General features: G+C 33.1%; 1 protein-coding gene across 1 annotated transcript in view; it reads right to left on the bottom strand.

The window, feature by feature from the left end:
* The window catches only part of LOC108908138, a 45,805-nt gene extending 19,486 nt beyond the window's left edge, over window positions 1-26,319 (bottom strand). Inside the window, exon 1 of the mRNA XM_023454676.1 lies at window positions 26,127-26,319. The gene's annotated coding sequence lies outside the window, so the exon portion shown is untranslated. The remainder of the gene's footprint in view (window positions 1-26,126) is intronic.
* Between the last annotated feature and the right edge of the window lie 326 nt (window positions 26,320-26,645).

The raw sequence follows: 26,645 nt of genomic DNA on the forward strand, positions 1-26,645 counted from the left end.
TCTGCTGCATAATCTAAAGTACCGTTCAGAATTTTTATTTGTGTTTGTTATTAAGAGCTATAATTGGAATTGCAAAAGTAATAAACAAATATCTGAATCTAGAACTCTACCTGCAGAGATGAATTCAGTTATTTATTTTTATATGTATACCTTCAGAGAAGGCATAAATGCGTTTATGTTCTGGGAAATTCAGTTGCTATGAGGTCTGACTGGAATAAAAACGATAAGGAAAACTATTATTTAATGTATCTTCGACCAGGTAATGATCTCTGGGAAAAACGAGGTGATGATAAGTCGGCACAAGTGCACCGAGTTTGTGTGTGACAAAACTTTAAATTTATTTGAACTCGGAGAAGTATCAATCGATATTCCACGCAAAAAATTGTATGGTTTTATTCAAATCATCCTGTATAACAGTCGCAAGTGATGAAAATAATAATTTATTAACGCCATCTTTTATATTACCCCGTTTTTTTTCCATACCAACCACCAATAGAAATCTAGCGCTCAGTCAAGACTATTTCAATGAACCTTCTGACGTCTACCAACTAGATGAGCACATAAAAATAAATAAAATAGGTGGACACATGTTTTTTCCATGGCCAACTACGTGATTTAATGTCATTTAATATCCAAGGTGTATTTATAGATAAATCTCGCATTATCAGCTACAAATATAAATTAAAAGATGTAACTTAAGTGACGATCTATGTTTGAATTGTTTAACATTAAAAACAATTGCGAGATCGTGACGTGGAGTCGATATTTGAATATTTGTTGGGTTTTATTCGCCGGGCAAAGGCGATGTTTTAAGAAATACGCGCGTGTTAGAAATTTGTTTTTTATTTTCTCCTTTGCTTAATAACGCTAAAGGTGAATGTACAACTAGAGAAATAAAAAATTATTGCTAAATCAATATTTATCGATTATGAAAATAATTTTCGTGGGAGATATCTCGCATTTTTTGTTATTTTTACAAAATTTTTCTTAAAATCGACACTGTTTTCGAAATTGGAAATATTTTTCGACCTTCTTATGCAATATGCAGCTGCTGATACAGTATCTATTAAGTACCAGGATTTATCAATATAGGTACCGAGAAAAATGTTATGCAAAAAATGATCCATACGATAAATTAATCGAGATCTGTGTACTTATCAACTTTTGTCTGTACTTATTGATGTTTGTTTGTTTGTTTACACTTAGTAGTTTACACTTACGCAGGTTATCTCTTCTTAGAATTCTAATTTGATTGACATCACGAAATAATTATACAGAGTGCCATCCCATCTATGTAAAACGAAAAAAAATACCTCAGTATGGATATATCACGTACTTCTGAAAAGATCCAGTAGTTATCCAGATCCAGATTGTAGATTCGAGTACCTACACAATTTTTGTTCTGAAATCTTGGTTTGTGAATATTTTCATAAGGTAGCCAGCCAACTTATTTACTTACATATAAAACAGCACCGCCAGCTTTTCGTTTGCCTCCACTTTTAACAAAATATTTAAAAAAAATAGTGAATGTTTTTATAAACAGGTTTACTCGTCCGTCTTTTAAATTTGCAAATTTACTGACAATGTCTTCATAAAATTGAGGATCGGCACTAAAACTTTGCGATAGTTCTTTTTCTATCGCCAACTGATAATTTGTTTAAGCGCTCTAGTGTCATCGCATTTCTAAGTCTTAATACGTTTAAGACAAAAAAAAGTTTCTTTCTATCGAGACACTTGTTGCAGGTATTGTTAAAGTTTCCGAAAATACCATTTTAAATTCCCCGTATAATATTTCTATCGTTTTTTTGAACTTCTAGATGACGAAATTGTTCGATTCTGTAAGTTCGTTTTTCAACCTGTCTATTTTAAATTGTAATAAACATTCAAACGATTTTTTGGGAAATTTGATTGTATATTTGGGAAATTTTGAGGAATCTATTAAATTTGATAATATAAGTATCTATTAAATTACGTTAAATTTAGTCTTACTTTATTTTGTTATAAAGTTGTTTTTTATAAATGTTTATATTGTGCAAAACCGTACTTATCTTATCAACTTCCACGTCACCTGTTACATGGATGTTGCACAATAATGAAAAAGTAATATTAACGGTCGGTAGAAGGAAGCACAAATAAACAAGCGCTTAGGTAGGGAATTCTGGAAGGAAGCCTTGTTAGTTGAGGATAGGCAGTGGAAGTGAGAACAGTGTGCAGATAGCTAGCAAGACGATCGGCGGGCAGTGTGTCAAAGTAGTGGAAAATTAAGTGTTGAAAGTGTTATTAGTTAGCAGGTAATATTCTTTAAGTACTTTGTTGTTAATTGTTCTATGTAATCTTATGATTGTGATGGTTATAGATGTTTCATGATAATAATTCTTTGTATGTTTAGCTTTCATTGCTTTATGTTCAAGGGCATATATTTTTCTAAGGTAAAATTGTTATAATTATTATTAACGATTGCTCATTATTTATTTCATGTTAAAATATATATACTGTGTAGGCGCCCAGACATTACAATAACGACTTCTTTATTTCACATCTAACTTGTTTTTGTCATGATTGCGTAGTTCGAAAAACATAGATGTTTCATGATAAGAATTCAGTGTATGTTTAGCCTTCATTGTCTTACGCTCAGGGGCGTATATTTCTCTAAGATAAAATTGTTACAATTATTATTACAGATTGCTCATTATTTATTACATGTTAAAATATGTATATTGTCGTGACTGCCCAGATATTGCATTAACGACCTCTTTGTTTCACATTTAACTTGTTTTATCATGATTAGGTTGTTCTTTGATTTCTTGTGCTCACTTTATGTCATACGTCTATACGAGCCTTGTTGAATTTACTAACATTTTCGCCCGTGCGGAACGAATCTGGATTAAGCTCGATTGCCTCCCGTATGGGACTCCAGTGTTATGAAGGATCTTCCGAAATCTCAACTATAGCTGGATTGCCTCCCGTATGGGACTCCAGTACCTTCCGGCTCTGCCGGCTAACTAACACCAAACCTCTTCAGTTTTACTTGGAAGTGTGTATGACTAATATGAGGTAACAGATGACATTTAGTGACACATTAAATGAGACAGGTCTTATTTATCATTAGCAAAGGTTCTTAATTTATGCCTTTGGTTAGCGGTTGTTTTTTATTTATATTTGGGTAGTTAGAGCAACGATCGTGGGTTTCTCTGCCATGCTCTTTCCCCACAGGAGCTCTAGGTGAGCCTGGCACTCTCATTTTATGTCAAATGATTGTTAATGTTTTTGTTGTTCTTTATATTTGTCACATGTTTAATTTGAAGATTGTTGTATGTAAATAAAAGTTAGGTGTATTTACTCTGCTTTTGTTTTTATATAATTAAACCATACATCCCCTCTACAAAGTTAGTAGCCAGCGCCTTCCGGTCCATTAAATAAAAATAAATACACACAACGTAGGGATTCCTTATGACGATCACATGTTTTGGCCACAACTACGTTTATTTCTTTTTTTCGATCGAACTTAGGGTTGTTATACTACAATATTAAAACCTGTCTTGTCCTTATCCTTAGAGATTTTGTATTATCCCTCACACTGACATGATTCACTACCGGCGTACTATGCGACGCGTACATATACCGCGAATTGAAACACTGAAACTATAAGCAGCTTTGAGCCGGCCTCAGTTCCTTCCTAAATCACGTTAGTTTAACCGCCTCGCCTGGCGGGGATTTAGCATATTGTAGGCAAGTGTAACGCGCCTACAAGCAAAGAATTTCTGGCCTCACTGTGGTGGGGACTAGTCGGGAGTAACAGTATCCAATGCCGCGTCGAAAGGAACGGGGAGGGAGAGATATTCAATATTCAAATAATTATTTTATACTGTTATTTTGATTTTTGATAAATGTAGTAGGTAATTGTAAATTAGATTACCTAACTGTTTATTTAGGTTAATAGTAGAAAAGTAGGTATTAAAATATACGGTGTCAGAGCCAAATTTTACAGTGAGGGCCGGCCTCAGTTGCTTCATAGGACGAGCCGCCGTTGCTTCGTCGTTAGATGGCGCTAGTAACATGTCGCTGGTTTTAATCAGTCGGCTACCAGTTAATAATGATTTTTCGTTATTCTGTTTACACTTAATTCCTGTACTAATAGAACTTACCGATTTGCAGAATAATAATCTATAAATATAACAACCCTATAAATAACTTTCTACCAAATAAAGGTCCGATGGTTTATAATGAGCATAAAATTATCATATGACATATATTTGTTCGTTCTGCTCAGTTAGCTGGATATCCACATCGTTTTCCGATTTCATATAAGTAATTATATAAACAGTGGAACTGTTTTTGTTGTTTATTATAATAATAGCGAGAGGAGAGTTGGCGTTATGCACGCTTTCTTGATTCAGAGATGAAACACGGGTGTTCTGCGCGGCAGACCGCACATTTATTTAATAGAAAATATTGAAATTGATAGCCGCGAATTAGCACACGACTTACGTGCTACATTTATTTCTTGTTGCCTAAAACCCAACACCTTGAAGCAAAAATCAGGAGCAGTCCTGAAAGTGAAATTAACGGTGTAACTGAAATTTAGTGTAATTTAGCCCAGAAAATCAAAGGGGGTTAAATCTGGGGACCTTGGAGTAAATTCTAGTATTCTGTTTACTTCATTTTGCGATATTACACAATTTTAAATATCCCAACTGAAAAAAAATAGTTTAAGTTGCTTCCATATAGGAAATTTCAAGTCCTTAAGGTGTCTGTTAATTTTAACCTTGAAAATGTTTACGGAATCAGTATATATGTGTATTTTAGGGTATAAAATTTTAAAGCATAACAATTGTTCAGTCATGACCGCTGGGCGCAGGCGTGGTTCGATCGGAGTGATCTTAGTGTCATTGTATAAGAAGGCCTTTTGGTTTATGTTGTTAAACTGCTAGTATATTCCACTTCAAACTTCAATTAGGAACTAGGAACTACGATATCGAATAATAGAAATCCTAGTAAGAGTGAAAGCAAAATTTCAATGCTGTGTACAATTAAGCCTTGACAGTATCGGAGGACATTTTGACATTTGTAATAACTGAATTTAGTAAAATAGCCAATCTACCGATATAACGTTGATTTGTTTTTGGCGAATTAATTCCGCATTTTTATGTTTATTATTCAATCAACTGAGAACTAAGAGTTTCGATTTATACAACAATAATATAAAATAAAAAAGTATGTTATCTTAAAAACTAAGAGACCCTAAAAAAAGATATTAGGCAAAAGTTAAATATGTGATTAAAATTTTGGCACTAATTTCTGGGACACACAGTACATATTTTAAAAATTGTGCTTTATTTTTTCACTCTCTCTGAATTAAACGATGCAATCGAAGTAGGCAAAGCCCTTTCCGTAGGGCCCCGGGCGCGCACACCTCGCCGGCAGGAATCCTGCCAGGCGGTGGGTGTGACGTCCGCAGCAGGATCTCCTGAGAGCAGCCGTGCCAAGATGGCGTCGCCACCTGTATTGATCTGAGTCTGTACCTGCGTATCCATGGCTACATATCACACACAGACACCTGCCGTCGAAACCCCCCTCGACCCGCGGAGGGTTGCAGGATTTCGTCCCGTCACGAGTGACCGCGTCCTGCTGACTACCGCGGCGCAAATTCGAACATTCGAGCCTCAGAATAAGTCCCATTCTGTCAAAAGAGAAGCCATAAACCTTTCGCAGGAACGAACAATGCCTTTGAAATGCGCTAAAAGCAGCAGGGAAATGTTTTGCAGGAAAATGTACGATTTAATTTGATTATTAGGTAATTTTAGGGAACACTAGAAACAACAAACCTTTTGCAGGAATTAACTGTGCTCTTAAAATGTGATAAAAGGATAGCAGGAAAATTCGACATTTTGCAAGAGTCGATATACGACCGAAATTCGATTACTAGGCAATTTTAAGAGAACTCATCTGCAGGAATCAACTGTGCTTATGAAATATAATAAAAGTAGTATGAAAATTAGAAATATTTTGCAGTAGACATAAATCGTAAATGATATGCTTTAATTTAGGTATTAGAGAACGCAAGAAGCCATGAAATTTTCATATAAATTCGTAATATTTTGCAGGAATCTGCAGTTAAGACAGAAAAGTGTATTTAGTTATTTTATATAATATAGGGAGCCACAAACCTTTTGCAGGAACGAGCAATGCCTTTGAAATGCGATAAACGCAGCAGGAAAACATTTTGCAGGAAAATATACACTAACTGAATTATTAAATAATTTTAGGGAATACAGAAAAATAAAATATTATTTGCAGGAATTAACTGTGCTCTTGAAATGTGTTAAAAGTATCGCAGGAAAATTAGATATCTTGCAGGAGTAGATACAAGGCGGAAAATGTTTTATGCTCAAATTCAATTAGACAATTTTAAGAGAATACGTAAGGCCGTAAACTTTGCAGGAATGAACTATGTTTACGAAATATGACCAAAGTAGTATGAAAATTCGAAATATTTTGCAGGAGTGCGATAAAAGTAGCAGGAACATTCGAAATATTGTGCAAGAGTATAGATATGATAAAAAGAGTATTTTCTAATTTAGTTATTTTATATAACACAGGAAGCCACAAACTCTTTGCAGGAATGAGTAATGCTTTTGAATCGCGCTAGAAGTAGCAGGAAAATGTTTTGCAGGAAAGTGTACATATTTATTTAATAATTAGGTAAATAATTTTAAGGAACATAGGAACAGCAAACCTTTTGCAGGAATTAACTGTGCTCTTGAGGTGTGATAAAAGTATAGCAGGAAATTTCAATATATTTTGCAGGAGTAGATGACGGTAAGTGTCTTATGCTCAAATTGAATTATTAGATAATTTTAAGAGACCACACTAGTTTAATTATTAGAATGAACTATACCTTTGAAATATGCCATTACTTTTAGAAGTAGCAGGAAAACGTGAAATATTTTGCAGGAACATGTATATAATGGAAACGTATGATCAAATTTAATTATCAGATGCCAAATTTTAAGGAAACTTTTCAAAATATTTCTGCAATAGACTATTGGCAACTTTGTTTCCGAAAGGTTGATTTTTAGACTATTTTCAAGCTTGTTTACTTATTATTTAACAAATTAATAAACAAGGGGTTGGAGAAATTACAATAATTTGTATAATTTTTTTAATTGTATATCATTTCAAACACTAAACGCAAGCTACTAAAATGATGTGTTAGAAGAATATCAGGTATATATAAAGTTTATTACATTTTATAGAGGAAATTTTTTCAGTATACTCGATTACGATCGGTATTTAGAAAATCTATCAGATCTATACTCGTACTCGACATGATATTACTATTGCAACACCGTCAGCGTGCAAAATTTCGCAGAAATCGTAATCTCGCTTGGCGCTCCCTGTTTGGTACAGAATTGGCGACATCTTAAGTAGGCTTTTACATAACTTGATAAATTTGCAAAAATATTGTATTTAGTTAAGCCGTTGATAAGATAATCAGCATCATTTTTCACCAGAAAAAAACGCCTATATGTTTGTTTAACACATATAAGGCACGTTATCGGAGAGAATCTTGTAATAATTTGAAGATATGTGTTTCCCCTAAATAAGATTCACTTTTTTTAAAAGATTAATATAAAATCTTGAGTGTTCTTTTTTCCTGTAAATTTTGAAACAAATAATAACCATTTAACTTATGATTTAGGCAATACTAACAGAATTAAATTTCATTGCTATTAAATCCAGTGTATTATTGATGTAGTGTAAGCAAAGAAAACAAAAATGTCATACTTTTTAAAACGACGATTTTGATTACCGCATTTTTAACTTCTTGACTGTTTTTTGTTTTTGATAAATTTTGACGGCTCAGGCAAACAAAACTTTTAATTTTGTTGTAATTAATTCATGAAAACTTGTTAAATTACAAAACAGTACAGTATAGTTTGAAGAAAGTGAGTTATTTAACTTTAAATTCAATAACTATAAAGACAATCATAAAATCTATTACAATAAAGAAAAACTAGGTAAGTATATAGGATCAGTCAAAAAGTTGCTTTTCTATATTTACATTTTTCTCGAAATTCTAAACAAAAATTCATATAACACATCATGTACCTAAACTTAATCGTTTTCGAGATATCGAACTTTGACAGTAACTTTTTACTACTCTCAAATTTATAGAAGAAAAAGGTCCTCAAATTATGGATATTAATTTTAAATAACACAAGGTGGAGCATATGGATATGATTTTTATTATTAGTTTTTTACTAAAAATAAAAAACAAAATAGCAATTTGATAAAAATACATGAAACGAAAAAATATGTTTTAATGAATGTCCTGAATATTTTAAATTTTATAAAAACAAAATAGTTATGCTAAAATAAAAAAAAAGAGAGAAAACGAGTTTTAAACAACAAATATGTATTTTCTTTGGAATTCTATTTTATAAGGTGCTCAAAGTTCACCATTTACTTCCTGACAGCAATGAATTCGCTGAACAAAATTTTTTAGTGAATTTAAAAGGGTGTTGGGAAGAATAGTCAAATCCCATGCCTACTCGAAGAGTTGCAGGGAAGGATTTTGCATTCTATTTTTGTAGACTACATCTTTTATGTGACTCCACAGAAAAAAGTCAATAGGGGTCATATCGGCAGACCTAGCTGGCCATTCAATTGTCCCTCTGCGTTCAATCCATTTATCAGGAAAAGTTTCATCTACATGTGCCAGTACCACACGTCCAAAATGTCAAATTTTGTTTAGAATTTCGAGAAGAATTGGAAATATGGAATTTTATACAGTGTGTCCCATTAAAGAAAAAGCAAACTTTGTTTTGTCATGACTTTTTGACTGACTGTATTACGTACAAAAAAATCCTTAAAACGTTTGCGTTTTACGATTTTTTTTTCGATAGCAATCTTACTTTAGTATAATCGACCGATTCCATATACAGTGTGTCCCGTTTTTCAGGTTAACACCTCTGGAAATGTGAGAAGGCTGTTAACTTTACTCAAGCCAATTTTTTTACAAATAGTACCCTGAAGGGAGGGTATATTCTACTAATCATTTTATTGATGTAACAAAGGTCTGGCCTACTACGATTTTTTAAAAGGGTCGTTTTTCCGGAAAGTGGTATTAGGCATTTTTTTATCAAAAAAATAATATTACCAGGCTATTCAACACCCATCAAAATACCGACATACCAAATTTGAACAACAAATATCTATTGAGTGTTGCTTTATGTCGTGTCAAACTTCGAAAAATCAGACAACTAAAAATTATAATAAGCAGGTCAAAGATTGCCATGAAAGTGAAAACAAGTGCCAATCGGACAAAGAAAAAATGTAGACACTATAAATTTAACACTTTTAATTGCGGCCATAGTAAAAATAATAATTAACGTACAAAAAATGTAGGTAATGAATTATAAATATTAAATTGTTAAATAAAAAATTGCAAAACAATCTAAATTAAACTTTAGTTTTCTTGAACTATGGATTTTAACTTTTGGGGTTTTATAAAACAAAAAGTTTATAAAAACAGACCAAGGAATTTGGATAAGAAGAGGGTTGGAAGGAGGTTTGGTGGAGAAAACTAAAACTTAATTTAGATTAACGTTTTGCAATTATTTTCTATTAGTATTTATAATTCAATACATATTTTGCAAGTTATTATGTTTATAATTAATTAATAATAATGAATTAATATAATTAAAAGTATTAGACTTATAGTGCCTATATTCTTTCTCTGTCCGATTGGTATTTGTTTTCACTTTCTTGGCAATCTTTGACCTGCTTATTATAATTTTTAGTTGTCTGATTTTTCGAAGTTTGGCACCACATAAAAAACACTCAATAGACATTTTGTCGTTCATATTTGGTATGTGGGTATTTTAATGGGTGTTGAATAGCACGGTAATTTTATCTTTTTAATAAAAAAACGCCTAATACTACTAATACGACCTTTTTAAAATATCGTAGCAGGCCTCGCTTTTGTCACATCAATAAAATGATTAGTAGAATATAACCTCCTATCAGGGTACTATTTGTAAAAAAAATTGGCTTGCGCAAAGTCCATAGCCTTCTCACATTTCTAGAGGTGTTAACCTGAAAAACGGGGCCCACTGTATATCATCGACCCTGTATGTCAGTTACTGGTTAATAAATCAGCTGCAGTATCTTTTTAACATTAAATCGGAAATATCGATGGTACCAAAAGCGTTTTTTAGCAATTGTCCATCGTTCTAGAGAAAAAAAGTTGTTCCTGTGTTATTGTTTCTTTTGATAAGACAAGTTACTGTTGTTACAGATTTGTTACACGCTGTACCTTCTCGCGTTACTGTTTTGCGACGACCATCATTACCCGAAAAAAAAGCGCATGGATGTGCTTCCTTAGTTCCACTGGCTGGAGATGAACTATTCCGGGGAGGAAGATTTCATTAAAAAGAAGCGTTCTCGTCACGGCAGGTCGACCAAACTGACTGTCTTTCATAACACGCCGTCTCTAAATTTTATTATTGTGACGGAATCGCTGTACAAACTAGCTCGTATAAAAGGCGGTTAGGCAACGTCACTTTTGATTTTATATTTATTTTAATAGAGATGCTTATCGCGGTTACGTAACTCGTCGAGTGTAGAGCAGGTAGAAGTGACGGATTTCGGTTCTTCTTCCGAAAATCCGTCGGTGATTCAGCGTTTGCGTAATTCCTGCGGCGTTTATCTGCCGCCGATAATGCCGTGATAGTTTCCTGCCGTTGCTGAATCTGTAGCAGGAAATGCTCCCGCGAGACGTAAGCCGTTTATTTAAGTATTCTTGACGCAATTTCAGCAAATCTTGTGTCTCTCGGTAGTCGATAGATGAATAAGAACAAACAGCAAAGATAATCCGCGGGAGATTAATTTTAAGCTCTATTACAAACTTTTTGTAAGTCACAGGATAAACTCGCCTTCGTTTGTTTTTGATATTTGATTTTACAAGAATCCAAAAAAGTAAACGGTTTTTTTTATTATCTGATGTGAAAGTAACATTTTTTTATCTATAGACGAAAATAAAAATGTCAGTATTGTGATTAAAACATTAAACATTTCTCTTTTTAGCAAACTGCTTCTTTCATTAATTTTTTTCAAAATTGGGATAAGGCTTATAAAGTAATAAAAGCGAACAATAAAAGGCTTTATTGCACTTGCACTTTATTGTACAGTATTGGGGGTCATGAAGGCTTGCAAAAAAAATTTCCAGGGTCGTATTTAAAAAATGAAGTTGATGATGGTCCTGGAGAGACGAAACGTTACATATAAAAATTGATTATGCCATTCGATAGAGGGCAGAAAGATGCCATGAGATTTTTTCAATATCACCTCAAACAAGGCCGAAATGAAACAAAAACGGTTTTCCAAAATTTTGTTTTTTTCAAATATTTCGAAAACTAATCATGTTAGCCTTGATTTTTTAGTGGCATTATGTTGGTCCCCTGATTATACAACTTTGCCCCCATTTAAGCTAGTTCGTATCTTTTACCGTTTCCGAGATCCCTGTAGTGAGGAGCAAATTTGTAACAGCCTGTATAAGCATCAAAAATGGTATTTCTTATTCTCTAGGAAATACGTTTTTCATTCGTGAACTGGAAAACTCACGAAAAAGACAGCATTTTCATATCTTGTTGCAAAATATATCTACTATTAAGCGATGGTTTTAAAATGTTAATCCCATATCGAGAGTAAGTAGATAATTTTTTAATTGCTAAAGCTCAAATTATTTCTAAAAAGTTTCAAAATTCTCATCACATGAAATTGTATGACACAAAAATATCTCCTAGATAAGTCCAACATTAATAAATTACGACCTTTTCAAATAATATTACTAATGAAAAAAAAACCTACCAAACGAGAATAGGAGACTTATTCTCGTTTTTACAAAGGAAATAATTTCTTTGAACGTTATTACATTATTTAATAATTTCATGTCAGATATGTATGTTTTTCCTAGGTACTATTTGGACAGATTACTATTATTTTATTGAATTGCTTATAATTAGATATTGTCCGAGTTATTTATTTGTAGCATAGTTTTCTTTCTTTTTTTTTTCTTTATTTATTGGGCATGTTGCCAGCTGAAAAAAATTTAAAAAAATTATAAAATAAAACCTTGCGCTAAAAGGATCAGTTATTTTTGTCTAACCAAAAATCTCGCACTGAAAAAATACACATCACAAATTTTAAAAGTATGTTCAAAGGTATATATTTTTCAAATACATACCTTAATTATTGAAAGGTATATTAATAATGTGTATAGCGCATATTAAAACTTTTATAACCAATATACAACATTTATCAAAAAAAGCAATCATCTCCATACTCATTATTCAATCAGTTTAACTGGAAGGTGCTTAATACACCTTATGCATCTATGAAATAAAGGTTATAATGAATTACTTATACATTATTAGGTGTTATAGACTTTATATTCCAGTTGTATAGTAGGGAAGATTTGTTGTATAAAGACCAGTATCCGAATTTGTATATAACAATTGTATTAACAGAATTATTCGTTCTTATACTGAATATGTTTCCGTTTTTAACGTGTAAAACGCATCTTATAATGGTTAAGTGATCGTCACCTCTCGGTGCATAATCGGTTATGATCGTTGTTAAGTTATATTCATAGTCTTGTAATAATAATCATATGTCAGACCCGAGAGCGAAGTGCGCCGACTCAATAAGAAACCTGGCTATTCCAGCCGCTGATTTAGGGTTCGCCGCACGAGCTCATCCCTTCTAAGATTTCAGTAGCATGCTATGCATGAAGCAGAACGGTACTCAACTATCTTATACAGTCCACTTTTATTGTCCATACATGTTCAATCATTGTCAAAATAAACACACAAAACCACAACGTCTTTATTATCTTTACTCAAGAAGAGAAAATACAACAATCGTAAAATTTCCGACAGTCCGCTGTGCATCGACTTACACACGTCTAGTTTGATGAAAATGGACAGTATATGCACATGTTTTGTGGGATACATGATCATATCGCGTTGTGTGAAATGGAAAATTATTATGTAAGTATCTAACTGTTTTATGGCTTGTAATTGTTTTGTTTTTTCAAATGTAAATCTTGTCTAAATCTTAAAAATTATTATTTTGTAGGTCCTATTAGAAATCGCTGATGTTAAGTTTTACATAAGATGGAGGAACAGAAGGTTAACGGTGACAAAGAAGAGCATGGGTATAAAGTCAATCAACCAGAGGAAATAAAATTATATGGAAAGAAGCTCAACCTTTCTGGGGATGCTTCATTCTTAAGGTGGAAGAGTTATAGTGCAAATTCTCATGTAATACAAGAAAATACGGGTGCATCGTTGCTAAGAAAATAAACTGGACAGTTTTGGGAGCGATTTGTCATCATTTTTAATGCTTAAAAGTATGTTTTATGTATGTTTACATTAGAACCTTAGCTTGTAATTACAGTTATCCAATAAAATTTCTGAAAACTTAATGACATATGTTTTTAACTCATACAGAGTATACAACAGTTTAATACATTTATTATTATAAAACTTATAACCAGTACTAGATGTTCTAATAACGATATGGAACACTTTAATAACAGTTATTGCTATTATTTCGTAAAGGGTATAAAAAACGTTGTATACTAGTTATACAATAATTTAATAAAGAATAAGGTTTATAGTCACTATACAACTGTGCTAGCAATACGCGTTTTATATCCAATATTCACCTGTTTAACTGTCACATATAGTATACAATGGTCTTATAATGGTATATAGAATTCTAATAAAGAATAAAACGCATTTCTTTCAGTGCAAGTCAACAAGTAATATAAATCATTTAGTTAAATTAAAACATTTATAAAAATACTGTCCGTTCTTTATCCAGGACTATAATTTGTCAACTTTCGGTTTAGACCAGTGGTATTCAACCAGGGGTACGTAAAGAAATCCCTTAGGATAGATACGTACATAGAGACGATAAAATCAGTTAATTAATTAATTAATAAAATCAGTTTTTGAGACGATACCCTTCCTATCTTTAGTAAAATTTTCCGCTGAATCTGGAAATGATAAAAATAAAAATTTCTGACGTATGGATTCTTCCCCCCCCACACCCTCAATTCTACCCAAAAATTAAAAAAATCCAAACTGGCCATCCAACCTACCTATCTTTAGTAAAATTTTCGGCGAATCCGAAAATAATAGAAAAAATTTCTGACGTAAGGATTCCTCCCACACCCTCAATGCCCCCAAATCTAAAAAAAAAATCTGTGAATTAATATTATTATTTTTCAATTCGGTCAATGAAAAAAAAAATCGGTACAATTGTAGGGGTGAGTCATCCCCAATGAACACCTTGTGTGCTTCAATTAACTTCAAATCATAGCCAAAAAAGACCAGTAATAAACCTAAATCATGTACCAAATTTGGTTCTTCTACGGTAAAGTGTTGCAGAGATATTAATTTTTTTCGAAATTAGGGGGCTAATAACTCTTCAGGGGTGCAACTTCGTATACAGGGTCGGAAAGTCCCCATGGTTTATCGGCCGTTACGTGAGAGCGATAAAGCGATAATAAGAAGTGGATCTTATTTGTGGAAGGGCGAAATGGGCGGTGACTATTAGACGCCTCCATTATAGCCATCTTTCTCTATCGCACGGATTTCTATGACTTACTTTATCGCTNAAAATAATAGAAAAAATTTCTGACGTAAGGATTCCTCCCACACCCTCAATGCCCCCAAATCTAAAAAAAAAATCTGTGAATTAATATTATTTTTCAATTCGGTCAATGAAAAAAAAATCGGTACAATTTTAGGGGTGAGTCATCCCCAATGAACATCTTGTAGTGCTTCAATTAACTTCAAATCATAGTCAAAGAAGACCAGTAATAAACCTAAATCATGTACCAAATTTGGTTCTTCTACGGTAGTGTTGCAGAGATATTAATTTTTTTCGAAATTAGGGGGCTAATAACTCTTCAGGGGTACAACTTCGTATACAGGGTCGGAAAGTCCCCATGGTTTATCGGCCGTTACGTGAGAGCGATAAAGCGATAATAAGAAATGGATCTTATTTGTGGAAGGGCGAAATGGGCGGTGACTATTAGACGCCCTCATTATAGCCATCTTTCTCTATCGCACGGATTTCTATGACTTTCTTTATCGCTCTCATGTAACGGCCGATGAACCATGAGGACTTTCCGACCCTGTATATGTAAGTTTGGTTAAATTACAATATTTTGGACACCCCTATATGCACCTGCCCTGTGTCGGTTCTTATGCGGGACGCCCTGTATAATTCTTTATTATTTTGTTTAGCATTAACTAACCGACGCTATAACAAATAAAAATTGTGGTAATGGTAATTTAGACACTTATGCACTAAAATAAATAATTAAAAAGAAATAATATTTAGATTTAAGATAAAGTTCACTTGAATATATTTTTCTTTGAAGTAGTCCGCGAAAAAGTTGAATACCACTGGTCTAACGAATAATAGCGTGCCGCTGCGGCTCCCACACACCATTTAGGACGAATCCATTCTGTCGGAAAGCGGGAGGCGGGAGCTATCATTATTCCAGAGCCCGCAACAACATTTCAATATCGCCTACCGAATCGACAAACAAGGCTGACGTATTATCATGACCTCCATTCATCAACCTCGCCGGTTAGGTAACTTTTTAACAACCCTATTGACCGAACGCGTGTATGAAAAATTACCCGGGCCTTTCAGCCAGGAGCCCAGCATTGTGTCGTCGCGACGCCAATAACGGATATTACACGATGGAACCCCGGCCGCCGCCCCCCTCCCACGCCCCTGATTGAAAAAGGCAAACAATCGCCAATCCAATTTAAGTGATGAATAGATCCTTTCTAGCCCTTTCTGGCTGGCGAGATGACTCCCCGTACAATGGACGGGGATGGTACTGTTTGTCCGCCGACCGCCACTAAACATATTGACTTCCTGGGGGATGAAAAGTTCATGCGAAAAAGAGCATCTGACACGGCAATCACGAGATTACACCCCCCGGGGTCGTAATAGGGTCTATTATGTGTCGATAAGTAGCTGGCGAAACGTGGAAAATTAATATATCCAGGTTCATAAATTTAAAGCGCGCTTTGTGTTTCGCGAAGGCTGCTTGTTTTCTTTGTGGAGAAGAGGAACGAGGCTACAGTGCTTTTTTAAGTTTTCTAAAAAGCACCGAGGTGTCTAACGACCAAAAAAGTCGTGCGGGAGTTTATTCTGTTTATTGGGAGCAGTATCCCACTCCTGAATAAAACTAATTAAGTAATACTACTCTAAAACTATAAGTCACACATTTAATCTGCTTAGTTTGACATTATCTCGTTTCAGAAAAAAATATTCAAAGGAAACATAGCGCGCTTAAAGGATACGTCAAATATTGATTCTATTATCCCATTTCTGAAAGACAATGTTCAAGAAATATTGCGCTAGAAGGATAAGTTGAACATTTATTCTGCTTAACATACATTATCTTGCAATAGAAAGAAAAATCAAAGGAAACACTGCGCTGAAAGAGTAAGTCCTACAGTGATTGTGATTATTTTGGCATATCCCACTTCTGAAAAAGAATAGCTAAAGAATACTCGCACAAAAGGGATAAGTCAAGGGTTAATTTCTATCAGTATATTATGTATTTATATCATTACTTGTCGACATATCAGCGACACTACCAAATCACTATCATAAATTGTCCTTTTTTTCTGCTTTTAAAAACCATATTTTGTGTCCCTTACACAAAAATTTACCCCTCAATCTATGTGCCTTGAAAAATATAGTTTTAATGCTAAGTTCACTTATAGAGGTTCACCTTTTGCCTCGCCGTTACTACTCCTCTAATCGTGAAATGCCCGGACTCCTTTTATTCGACATAGAGATGTGCAACCTACACAACGACAACAAAATCATTCCGATCGGACCTCCCCCGCGCCCAGCGGTCGCCACGGAACACCCTTATACTGTTAGATTCTACATATTCTAACCTCTAGCGTTACACTATCGAAAGAAACATAAAACGTGATGATTTTTGATAATTATGTTCTCGTTGCGCAATTCAATCTTCGAAAAAACACTTGTAAATCGTATTTCTATACCTTTTATCTCAAAATTGGTATTCATTCTGGATTATATTAAAACCATATAGTAATAACAGACAGATGATTCTTTAAACATACACCCCTCCTGATGATGTAGTCCCCTACCGCAATATGTTTTGATAAGTTTTGGTAATAGCATTACCCTCGCCCACTTTAGCTCCCATGCGTTACATTTGAGGCTGTAAATGGGCCCTAATTTGACTAAATTATAGGGAGGACGTCGGAGAGTAGATTCGGAGGATAATTAAATATATTTCAGCTTATGATTTAGTGTATCTAATCCAAGATACTTATTATGTTAATTTTTCTGAGAACAATATTAGGTACTTACAAACACATTACAACTTATTCTATTAAATTACAGCAAAATGTATTCTTTTTACTGTTTTTAATCGTAATTCAAGTTCAAATTGGCTTTTTGACAGATCAATGCCTAAGAAAATCATAACAAGCAGAAAAATGAATCAATTTTGTAATTTTCTTTTCAATCTACTCTAAAAAATGTAACTTTTCTTTTCAGAGAAATAGATAGGTATAATTTTTAATTTTTAATACGAAAGTTATAACAATTTCAAATTTTTAATCGTTAATTTTAATGATGTAACAAAATTAAAACAATTTTTTTTCTATACTATTCGATTGATTATGTAAAATAATGAAAAGTTGCCTTTGAATTTTTTTTACGTTTGTTTTTTAGACAGATACAAAATTATTTACCTTTTTATATTTTGAATTTTATTTAGCTCCTACGACACTGCCAGGACAAAGATAAAAAATTACGTCCGCTTTGTCGCACTCATGGTACCGAAGTTGTGGACAACTCGTATGCTTATGACAAAAATAGATTACTTCGTTCGCTATTGTCAATGCGCGTGCGTCAGTAAACGTGTTTCTTTAAATTATTGTATGCTCAATATCCATTGTTAATCTCAAAAAGGTAAATACATGTTAATAAGGACTAATATTTTTTCTTTTAGCCTAAAACGGATTTAAACGGATGCAAACTAACCCTCATGTTCACCCCCAAAAATAATATTTCCGTGATAACTCGGGTTCTAATCAATATTTTGGAATGAAACGAAATGGAAATTACTTCTTATAAAAAAACATTTATGAGCTTATGTAATGCGTCAGTTGAATGAATAGTATGAGGATATTCCATCAAATAGAGATACGCTCTAGGAACGTATACAAAATATTGGGAACGCTATAAACGTGAATTATATACGACGCCTTGTTACATCTATGCCAAACAGATTACAAGCCGTTATTGATTCGGATGGTGTTTGGACATACAGGTATGTAAATTAAAAAAATCATGAAGCAAGCATTTGGTTATACAGGGTAGGAAAGTACCGATGGTCCATCTGCCGTTACGTGAGAGCGATAAAGTAAGACATAGAAATCCATGCGATAGAGTCACCGCCCTTCCACAAATAAGATCCATGGTCCCAGAAATGGGCGGTGACTATTAGACGCCTTCATTATAGCCATCTTTCTCTATCGCATGGATTTCTATGACTTACTTTATCGCTCTCACGTAACGGCAGATGGACCGCCGGTACTTTCCGACCCTGTATTATTAGACTGTTTTGTTTTTTCATTGTTTATAAATTGATGTCAAAATAAGTAAATAAGTTCATAACATTATGGGCCCGGAAATGCTTCCTTTCTGATAGATGTAAAATTTAAAAAAATCCTGTTTTTCTAAATATTTCGAAAACGATTTAAGATATTACACTGAGCTTTGGTGTATAGTACAGTGGCAGTGTATTATCTTAAATCGTTTTCGAGATATTTAGAAAGAAACGGATTTTAAATTTCTTTCAACATCTATCTCAGAAATGAAACATTTCCGGACCCATAATGTCATGAACTTATTTACTTATTTTCACTTCCAAAACACGTCCTTTAAATATTTCCCTTTCCTCCCGAAACTGTATAAGTTATAATAAAACTGTAGTTTACAATATTTTTTTATTTTGTTGCCTTCATGACCTACCTACCTACCTACTTTCTGCAGAATATGACACAAACTCTTATTTCAAAATATTAATTTTCTCAGGGACAAGAAAAATAATGTGGCAAGACAAAATTATTTCAAAACCTGTATACTCTTCTCTTTTTATAATGCATTTACTTCAAGCCTGCAATTTTTTGTTATGCGTCGTTACACACGTGCCTACGCAAAAAAATATGACACACCCCTAATTATTGATGCCTCCCAAAATTCCTATTAATAGTCGACCGGCTCGCCCCTTTAAAAGTAGTATGCCTTTTAGGTTGGAAACCTTTATCTTGCGTCGAGTGTACGTGCAGTCGCAGTAGGAAGAACACAATGCTTAGGTTGAATAACTTCGATATTACTAAAAAAATCTTAGAGTTATAGTTACTATTGAATCATTAAAATGTGATTTTACTAACCAGCCAGTGACAACAGCGACCGATTGAGAAAGGGCGATATTTTGAAAATTCGGTTTTTCTTTCTAAAATCAACTTTACTTACTTGCGAGTGCTGTCGTTCGTAAAAAAATCGATTTTTTTTACAAAATTAGTCAGGTAAGAGTTTTGCTTAAAAGGGGGAATTCAAAGCTTCCATTGCTACGAAATTTTATTCGAAACGTTGGGAATACTTAAAACTACTTCCAGTTAAACCGGAACAAAGGTGTGTATTTTCACGTTATTTCCCACCCACGTACTCGTCTTAACCAAAGGATGTGAATTCCTGCTAAATTCCTGGTACACACAGAGATGTATCATTGCTCGCTTATCTCAGAGTTGCGAAAACATTGGAAATATCGGCTGTTATTATTTACCATTATGTATAATGTGATGAGTCTGATGCGATTACCATCGGAAAAAAGCTGATTAACATTTTAAATGGAGTTGAACTTTAGTACGCATATTTTATTCTAGGCAGTGACATTTTCATTTGAATAATTATGAACGTGTGACAGGTTTTTTTAATCGTTCAAGATTCAAAGTAGTAAGATAATTGCTTCTAATATTGGTACACGACCACCCGGTTATAAGTCCTCATTACATCCACATAGAGTTGCTTAATCAATGATTTTAAACAAAATATTGTCCATAATAGTGAAGTATTAATTACGACAATTATAAAAATATGATTCACTGTGTCTAAGAAACTAATCTTTACCGCGAAAAAATTAATACTTTGGGTATATGCGAATTATTTTATAATCTTTATAACACCGTCAAAATATTTCCAGCAAACATATAAATAAATGAATTTTTGTAAGAAATAACCATCCATTTATTCCAAACATACATTTATTACTGCTTAATAATTGTATAGTTAATTTAAATAAACATTTTTGTGGCAAATAAATGCGTGTTTAGTATAGACTGTTGTGGCAAGGACTTTGCCTTTCTATTATCTTACAAGTGTGTTGAAAACTGGAAACACTAAAGGAGTAGTATCTTCAGACAAATTTTTACTCTCTACTATTCTTAATACACTATTCTGCAGGTTAAGCCCAAATACAGGAGTACATTAAAATAAGTTACTTACAAAGCAGTATAAATAAATAAACAAAATACACAAAAATATTAAATTAACTTTTTGTACATGTCACACTTTAGTTAAAATATCAGTAAAGTTATGTCTTTCATTTTATAAAGTAGACATATGTTTTTATATTAGTACATTCTAATAAAAGTTCTAGCTGTTGTTGGAAAATTAAATTTGATGCGATGCAAGTCTGTGTTCATAAAATTTGACCAAATTTAAAATTCGAATGTAGTCAACGGATGTTACAAATAGGTAGGTTTGTAAAGAAATACCAAGTAAGAGATTTCGCGACGATCTTATAGAAAAGACGAAACGTTCAGTTTAAGGTGAATCAACAGCAGATATGGTATAAAATTATTTATGTGTGGAATAGTTTTTAGGTTTTTTTTCCTTTATTTCTTGGGTATTTTGCTACCTCGTTTTTCGCTTGATTTTTTGGTTATTTTGTCATTTTTATTTTTGTATTTTTTTTATTTTAGTTAAAAATAATTAAAACAAAAGTTATAAATTCAGAAGACGAAAACAGGTTGATTTTCGAAATGACAACAACTTTTTCAAGTTACGCGATATATTATAGTGCTAGCTTTTTTATTTTATATTCGTCTGCTTTTTCAGTGTGAGATTTTTGGTTAGGCGAAACTATTTTCATAAACTCTGATCCATTTGGCGTAAAGGTTTATTTATTTTTAAAAATTTTTGCAAAGGTAGCAAAATACTCAAAAAATAAAGAAGAAAAATTAACAGAAATCAACAGCAGGATAAACACTTTGTTTACTAAACTACACTGCATGTATTCAATATTGGCAGTACTAATTTTATAATATAGCACCAATATTATTGGTTATTTCTCTAAAATTGATCTTACCAAAGCAAAATTAAGCAATTTCATTGTATAATAGCTACAAGAAAGTTTTCTAGTTAGTTGTACGTAAATTGTTGTAACTACTACAAAATGTTTAGTTCCGACTAAAAGGACGTTTATTAACGACAAATATACTATTTTTTAAGTGTTAATAGTTTTGGTTAACCAAGAATATATATATTTGTGTTAGTTACTGCAGTGTGCTTATTTAGTATTATATAATCGTCTTCAATTGTAATACTTATTTATAAATACCTAAATTAAAGCTGGATATGACTCTATATGAAAACAGACATTAACTTATACAGTTACCTAAAAATTGCATATTCTATGTTAAAATTAGATATATATTTTTAGTGAATACAAATTTGATTTATATCACTATATCTTAGACATTATTGACTAGCATGAAAAAGTTTATGTCACATGCAAATTAATTCTTTCCAATATAATATATTTATAAATAAATGCATTTTTGAAGGAAATAACCGGTTATTTATTTAAATCATGTGTAATAATGTTTTTTAGTATTTGTGCGTATTTTTAGATATACAAAAGTCTGCAACTATTCGGTACTTGAAGCTGTATAAAAAATAAGTGACAGGAAGAGAGGTACCTTTTCCAGACGAATTTTTTATTCTGTAACGTTATATAACTTTATGTAAATTAATGCAACGACAAACCGTCTAACAAAACAATTAACTCGGACTATAAGGGCATTTATTAGTAACAAATATATTGTTTTTTAGTTGTTAACAGTTTCTGATTATGAGATATTTATATTTTTGGTGGTTATTTATGGAAAATAATGTTTTTTTAATAAATTTGTGCGCATTTTTAGATATACAAAAGTTTGCAACTATTCAGTTCTTAAAGCTGTTTAACAAAAATAAGTGACTGGAAGAGAGGTACCTGTTTCAGATGAATTTTTTACTTTGTAACGTTATATAATGTTATGTAAATTAATGCAACGACAAACCGTCTAGCAAAATAATTAACTTGGACTATAAGGGCGTTTATTAGTGACAAATATATTGTTTTTTAGTTGTTAATAGTTTCTGAATCTGAGATATTTATATTTTTGGTGGTTATTTATGAAAAGCACGCTCTATATTACAGAAACATCACAACTTCCAAGGTTTTTTGGAAAAAAAAATCAGAAATCAGTTAACAATGCGTCGGTTGGGGTCAAATAAAACTCATACGCCCCAGCGACACCGGCAGATAACGCGTCGCTGAAAAATTGAAAAAGCCTTTCTCTGAANTGTTTAACAAAAATAAGTGACTGGAAGAGAGGTACCTGTTTCAGATGAATTTTTTACTTTGTAACGTTATATAATGTTATGTAAATTAATGCAACGACAAACCGTCTAGCAAAATAATTAACTTGGATTATAAGGGCGTTTATTAGTGACAAATATATTGTTTTTTAGTTGTTAATAGTTTCTGAATCTGAGATATTTATATTTTTGGTGGTTATTTATGAAAAGCACGCTCTATATTACAGAAACATCACAACTTCCAAGGTTTTTTGGAAAAAAAAATCAGAAATCAGTTAACAATGCGTCGGTTGGGGTCAAATAAAACTCATACGCCCCAGCGACACCGGCAGATAACGCGTCGCTGAAAAATTGAAAAAGCCTTTCTCTGAACGCCGATCGCAGGGGTTGATAAGCCGTGATAAAACAACGAGTGTGAAAATACGCCCCCCTCCGCCCACCCTCCGGCCCGTAAAAAAGCGCGGGGGTTCTGTGTACGTCCTTATCGCCATGGCGACCACCCCGTGGTGCGGCCGCGTCTCTTTCGGCGACTGTCATGTCAATTCCTCCCGAACGAGAAGGATTGTGATTGCCTTTTTCAATATTAACCACCCTGAGTGGCGCGGACCCACGAAAAAAGCGGCGCTGAATTTTTTATTAGTCATGTCCGGACGGCTGGGGGAATTATATCCCCGACAAGGAGTTTTTGGAGTCGGTTAGTGGACGCGGCAGACCTGATGTTGAAATATGCGTTTACCAGGGCTAGTCGTTGAGTTGTCACTGTTTTTCTTTGTTACAATTTTGAGGTTACTTGAAAAAGCAGTGCTCGAAATGCAGGAATAGCTAGGATCTATCTATCGTTAACTAGATTGTATTGGTCTTTATCAAAGGTGGTGTTAGAACGAGGATGAAAGATATTTAGGCCAGGAAAAAGGGCTGGGAAATGACCATTTCGCAACTTTTTGTTTCGGCAAGCTGAATTGATCACTATAGATGCTAAATATTATGTACAATAACATATTAGTTTCCACAATCATAAAAATGGGGGGAAGATTGTTTATAGGCTCGTTAATTGTATAATTTTTATGTAAATTCACGTTTTTCGCTTGTAACTTTTTTCCTTTCATTTCCACGAGAAAACAGTGAAGTACTTTTTTTTTCGTCTTCAAAAGACCTCAAGCGTCAAAAAATATTGATTAGATCAAAAGTTATAAACAGAAGTTTATTTATGACTTTTGAATTAAAACATTATTTATAAACTGCGTTATTATTACCAGAACGTTTTGGCATTGCATCCTCTCATTCCTTATCACTGCCTAATAACTCACACGAAATCTGGAATCGGTAAGTTTTCAATGTATTATTATGAAATCTACCATGAAAAAAATTAGTGCGATTGCGTGGAAGATGCTCGGGATCGTCCAGACTAATAATTAGATAATTTGTTTATAAGGCCATAACTTATAAACTAGTTATTAGACAGTGATAAGGAATTGGAGGATGCGATGCCAAAACGTTCTGGTAATAACGCAGAGTATAAATGTTTAATTCAAAAGTCATAAATAAACTTCTTCAGTTTATAACTTTTGATTTAATCAATATTTTTTGACGCTCGAGGGCTAGTTTTGTAGGTCTTTTGAAGACGAAAAGAAAGTACTTTACTGTTTTCTCGTGGAAGTGAACGGAAAAAAATTATAAGCGAAAAACTTGAATATACGTAAAAATTAAACAATTAACCACCCTGTAAACAATCTCCCCCTCATTTTTGATTATGGAAACTAATATGTTATTGTACACAATATTTAGCATCTATAGTGAAAAATTCAACTTGCCGCACCAAAAAGTCGCGTCCAACTCTATATTTCCTGGCCTATATTTCTTTGAAATATTCCATTATTTCATGATTTTTTCATTACAACAATTATGTGGTTTCCCGCATACCTAGATTTATTGGTATCAAAGAACATTGTTGCCTCGAAAACTTTTGAACAAACATTTTATATTCATTTTCGTGTGAATTAAGTAAATATTTCTTCTTAATATGAAAACCTTTCTTGATATAACTATTAAATTTTCAAAAATTTCAATGAACTTGTACCTATATTGTGTAATATATATATATAACTAATTAAAACGCATTTTGTTTTAAGGTTTTTAAAAAAATTACTATTTGCTATTAATTATAATAAATAGTAAATAGAATGTATTTTATTTTTATTACAATTTTTTTAAATCATATTCCAATTTTCTTCTGAAAATTCCTTGCATGTAAAAATTTATTCGATAAATCCATTTTTTAGAATATAAGGATACACTTTTTAAATTTGTATAAATACAATATTTAAATATATTTTTCCCGCCCGTTTAAAAAAATTAAAAAATTAATTAAGTAAACAACCATTACGCTATAAGGATACGTCAAGGATTGTTCTTGGTATACAGCTTTTGCCTAAAAAAAAACTTCACACTGAAAAAACTAGACAAAAACCGTGCATCGCTAATTACTTGTCGTTAAGACAAAAATTAAAATATTTTTCGTTTCAGAATTGACGTTTGGTTTTCAAGGAAAAAAAGGAGCAGAAACATCTTTTAGCTGGTATTTTCGGAACATGGATTTAGTCATATTTAAGGTTTTTTCACAGGTGACAAAATATCTAATTAACAAAGGAAAACTGAAACTATACCTACTGCACATAAATACGTTTAGATAATCACTTAAAGAAATTTTTTTTGCCACCAGACGGTTTGCTACGGTTTTATTGTTTTTCTTAACTTAAACACACTGTTGTGTTGTACTTCTTTAAGTCTAGTAGGTACATACTGTGCTTCTCAAGTTTTTGTTTTCTTATTGTTTTTTTTATGGAATTAAGATTATTGTATTCGTTAAAGATAAAGTAGAAAATCGACTGTAGCTTTCTAGACTCTAAGAAATTGGTATTTAATACGTATTAAGTGTTATTTAAAGGTACTTTTACCTGCTGAAGATGCAATGTAAAATACTAATTAGGGGAATCCCAGGTAAACACATTTTTCTCTTCAAACGTTAAAATTCCATTTAAAATTTTTCTTTATACCAGGAATTTTACCAGGCTACAGTTTTTCATTATATTTGAGTTTAATGAAACCGCCTTGACTCTACTATAACAAAACAATAACAATATTACGAACAAAATGAATTTTAAAGAAATTTGGCAATTGCTAGTCGCAAATTTGTATTAAAAAAAAATTTGGAACATCAGTGAAAGATCATCTAAACGTACAGGTCAATTCATCTTATTTTCAAGCGGTGACCTGTCTGAGCAGCCCCTTCGACGAAATAAACAGATGAAATCATCCAGCCCTACCTTAAACAATCCGGAAAATAATCCATATCACTGCGGCAGGAACGCATGGCCATCTACGCCAGATAAGCAATCCAAAAAAGCCACTCGGAAACAGATAAGAGTCACTGAACGGTCTGCGATCAAGCAAGCGAAAACGTCACTCAACTTAAAAACAAAAGAGAGCAAAGGTGGAGAATAAGATAACACTGCCAAGACGTCGTGACACAGAATGAGAGTGAGTTAAAAAGATCAAGTCTCTTCGCTGGCTCCCGCGGTCTCTGCTGCCATTGGCGGCGGCGCGCTGGTGGGGGCACAGGTGAGAGACAGGTGACGGAGAGAGAACGCATACGGGCCGGAGCGAGGATGCGAGAGAGAACGGCGCGGCTGTTTGCCGATAGCGTTTTGTTTTTATAGGATTTTTAGATGCGGTGGCTGGTGGCTAGATATCGTAACGCTAACTGGCTGTTAGCGTATGATAATGTGAAATATGGCTTTTGGAAAGTTGGCTGATTGTGAATTAATAATTATGATAATGGTGGC

The sequence above is a fragment of the Anoplophora glabripennis genome, unplaced genomic scaffold (assembly GCF_000390285.2).
Source record: "Anoplophora glabripennis isolate ALB-LARVAE unplaced genomic scaffold, Agla_2.0 scaffold254, whole genome shotgun sequence".
Taxonomy (NCBI): domain Eukaryota; kingdom Metazoa; phylum Arthropoda; class Insecta; order Coleoptera; family Cerambycidae; genus Anoplophora; species Anoplophora glabripennis.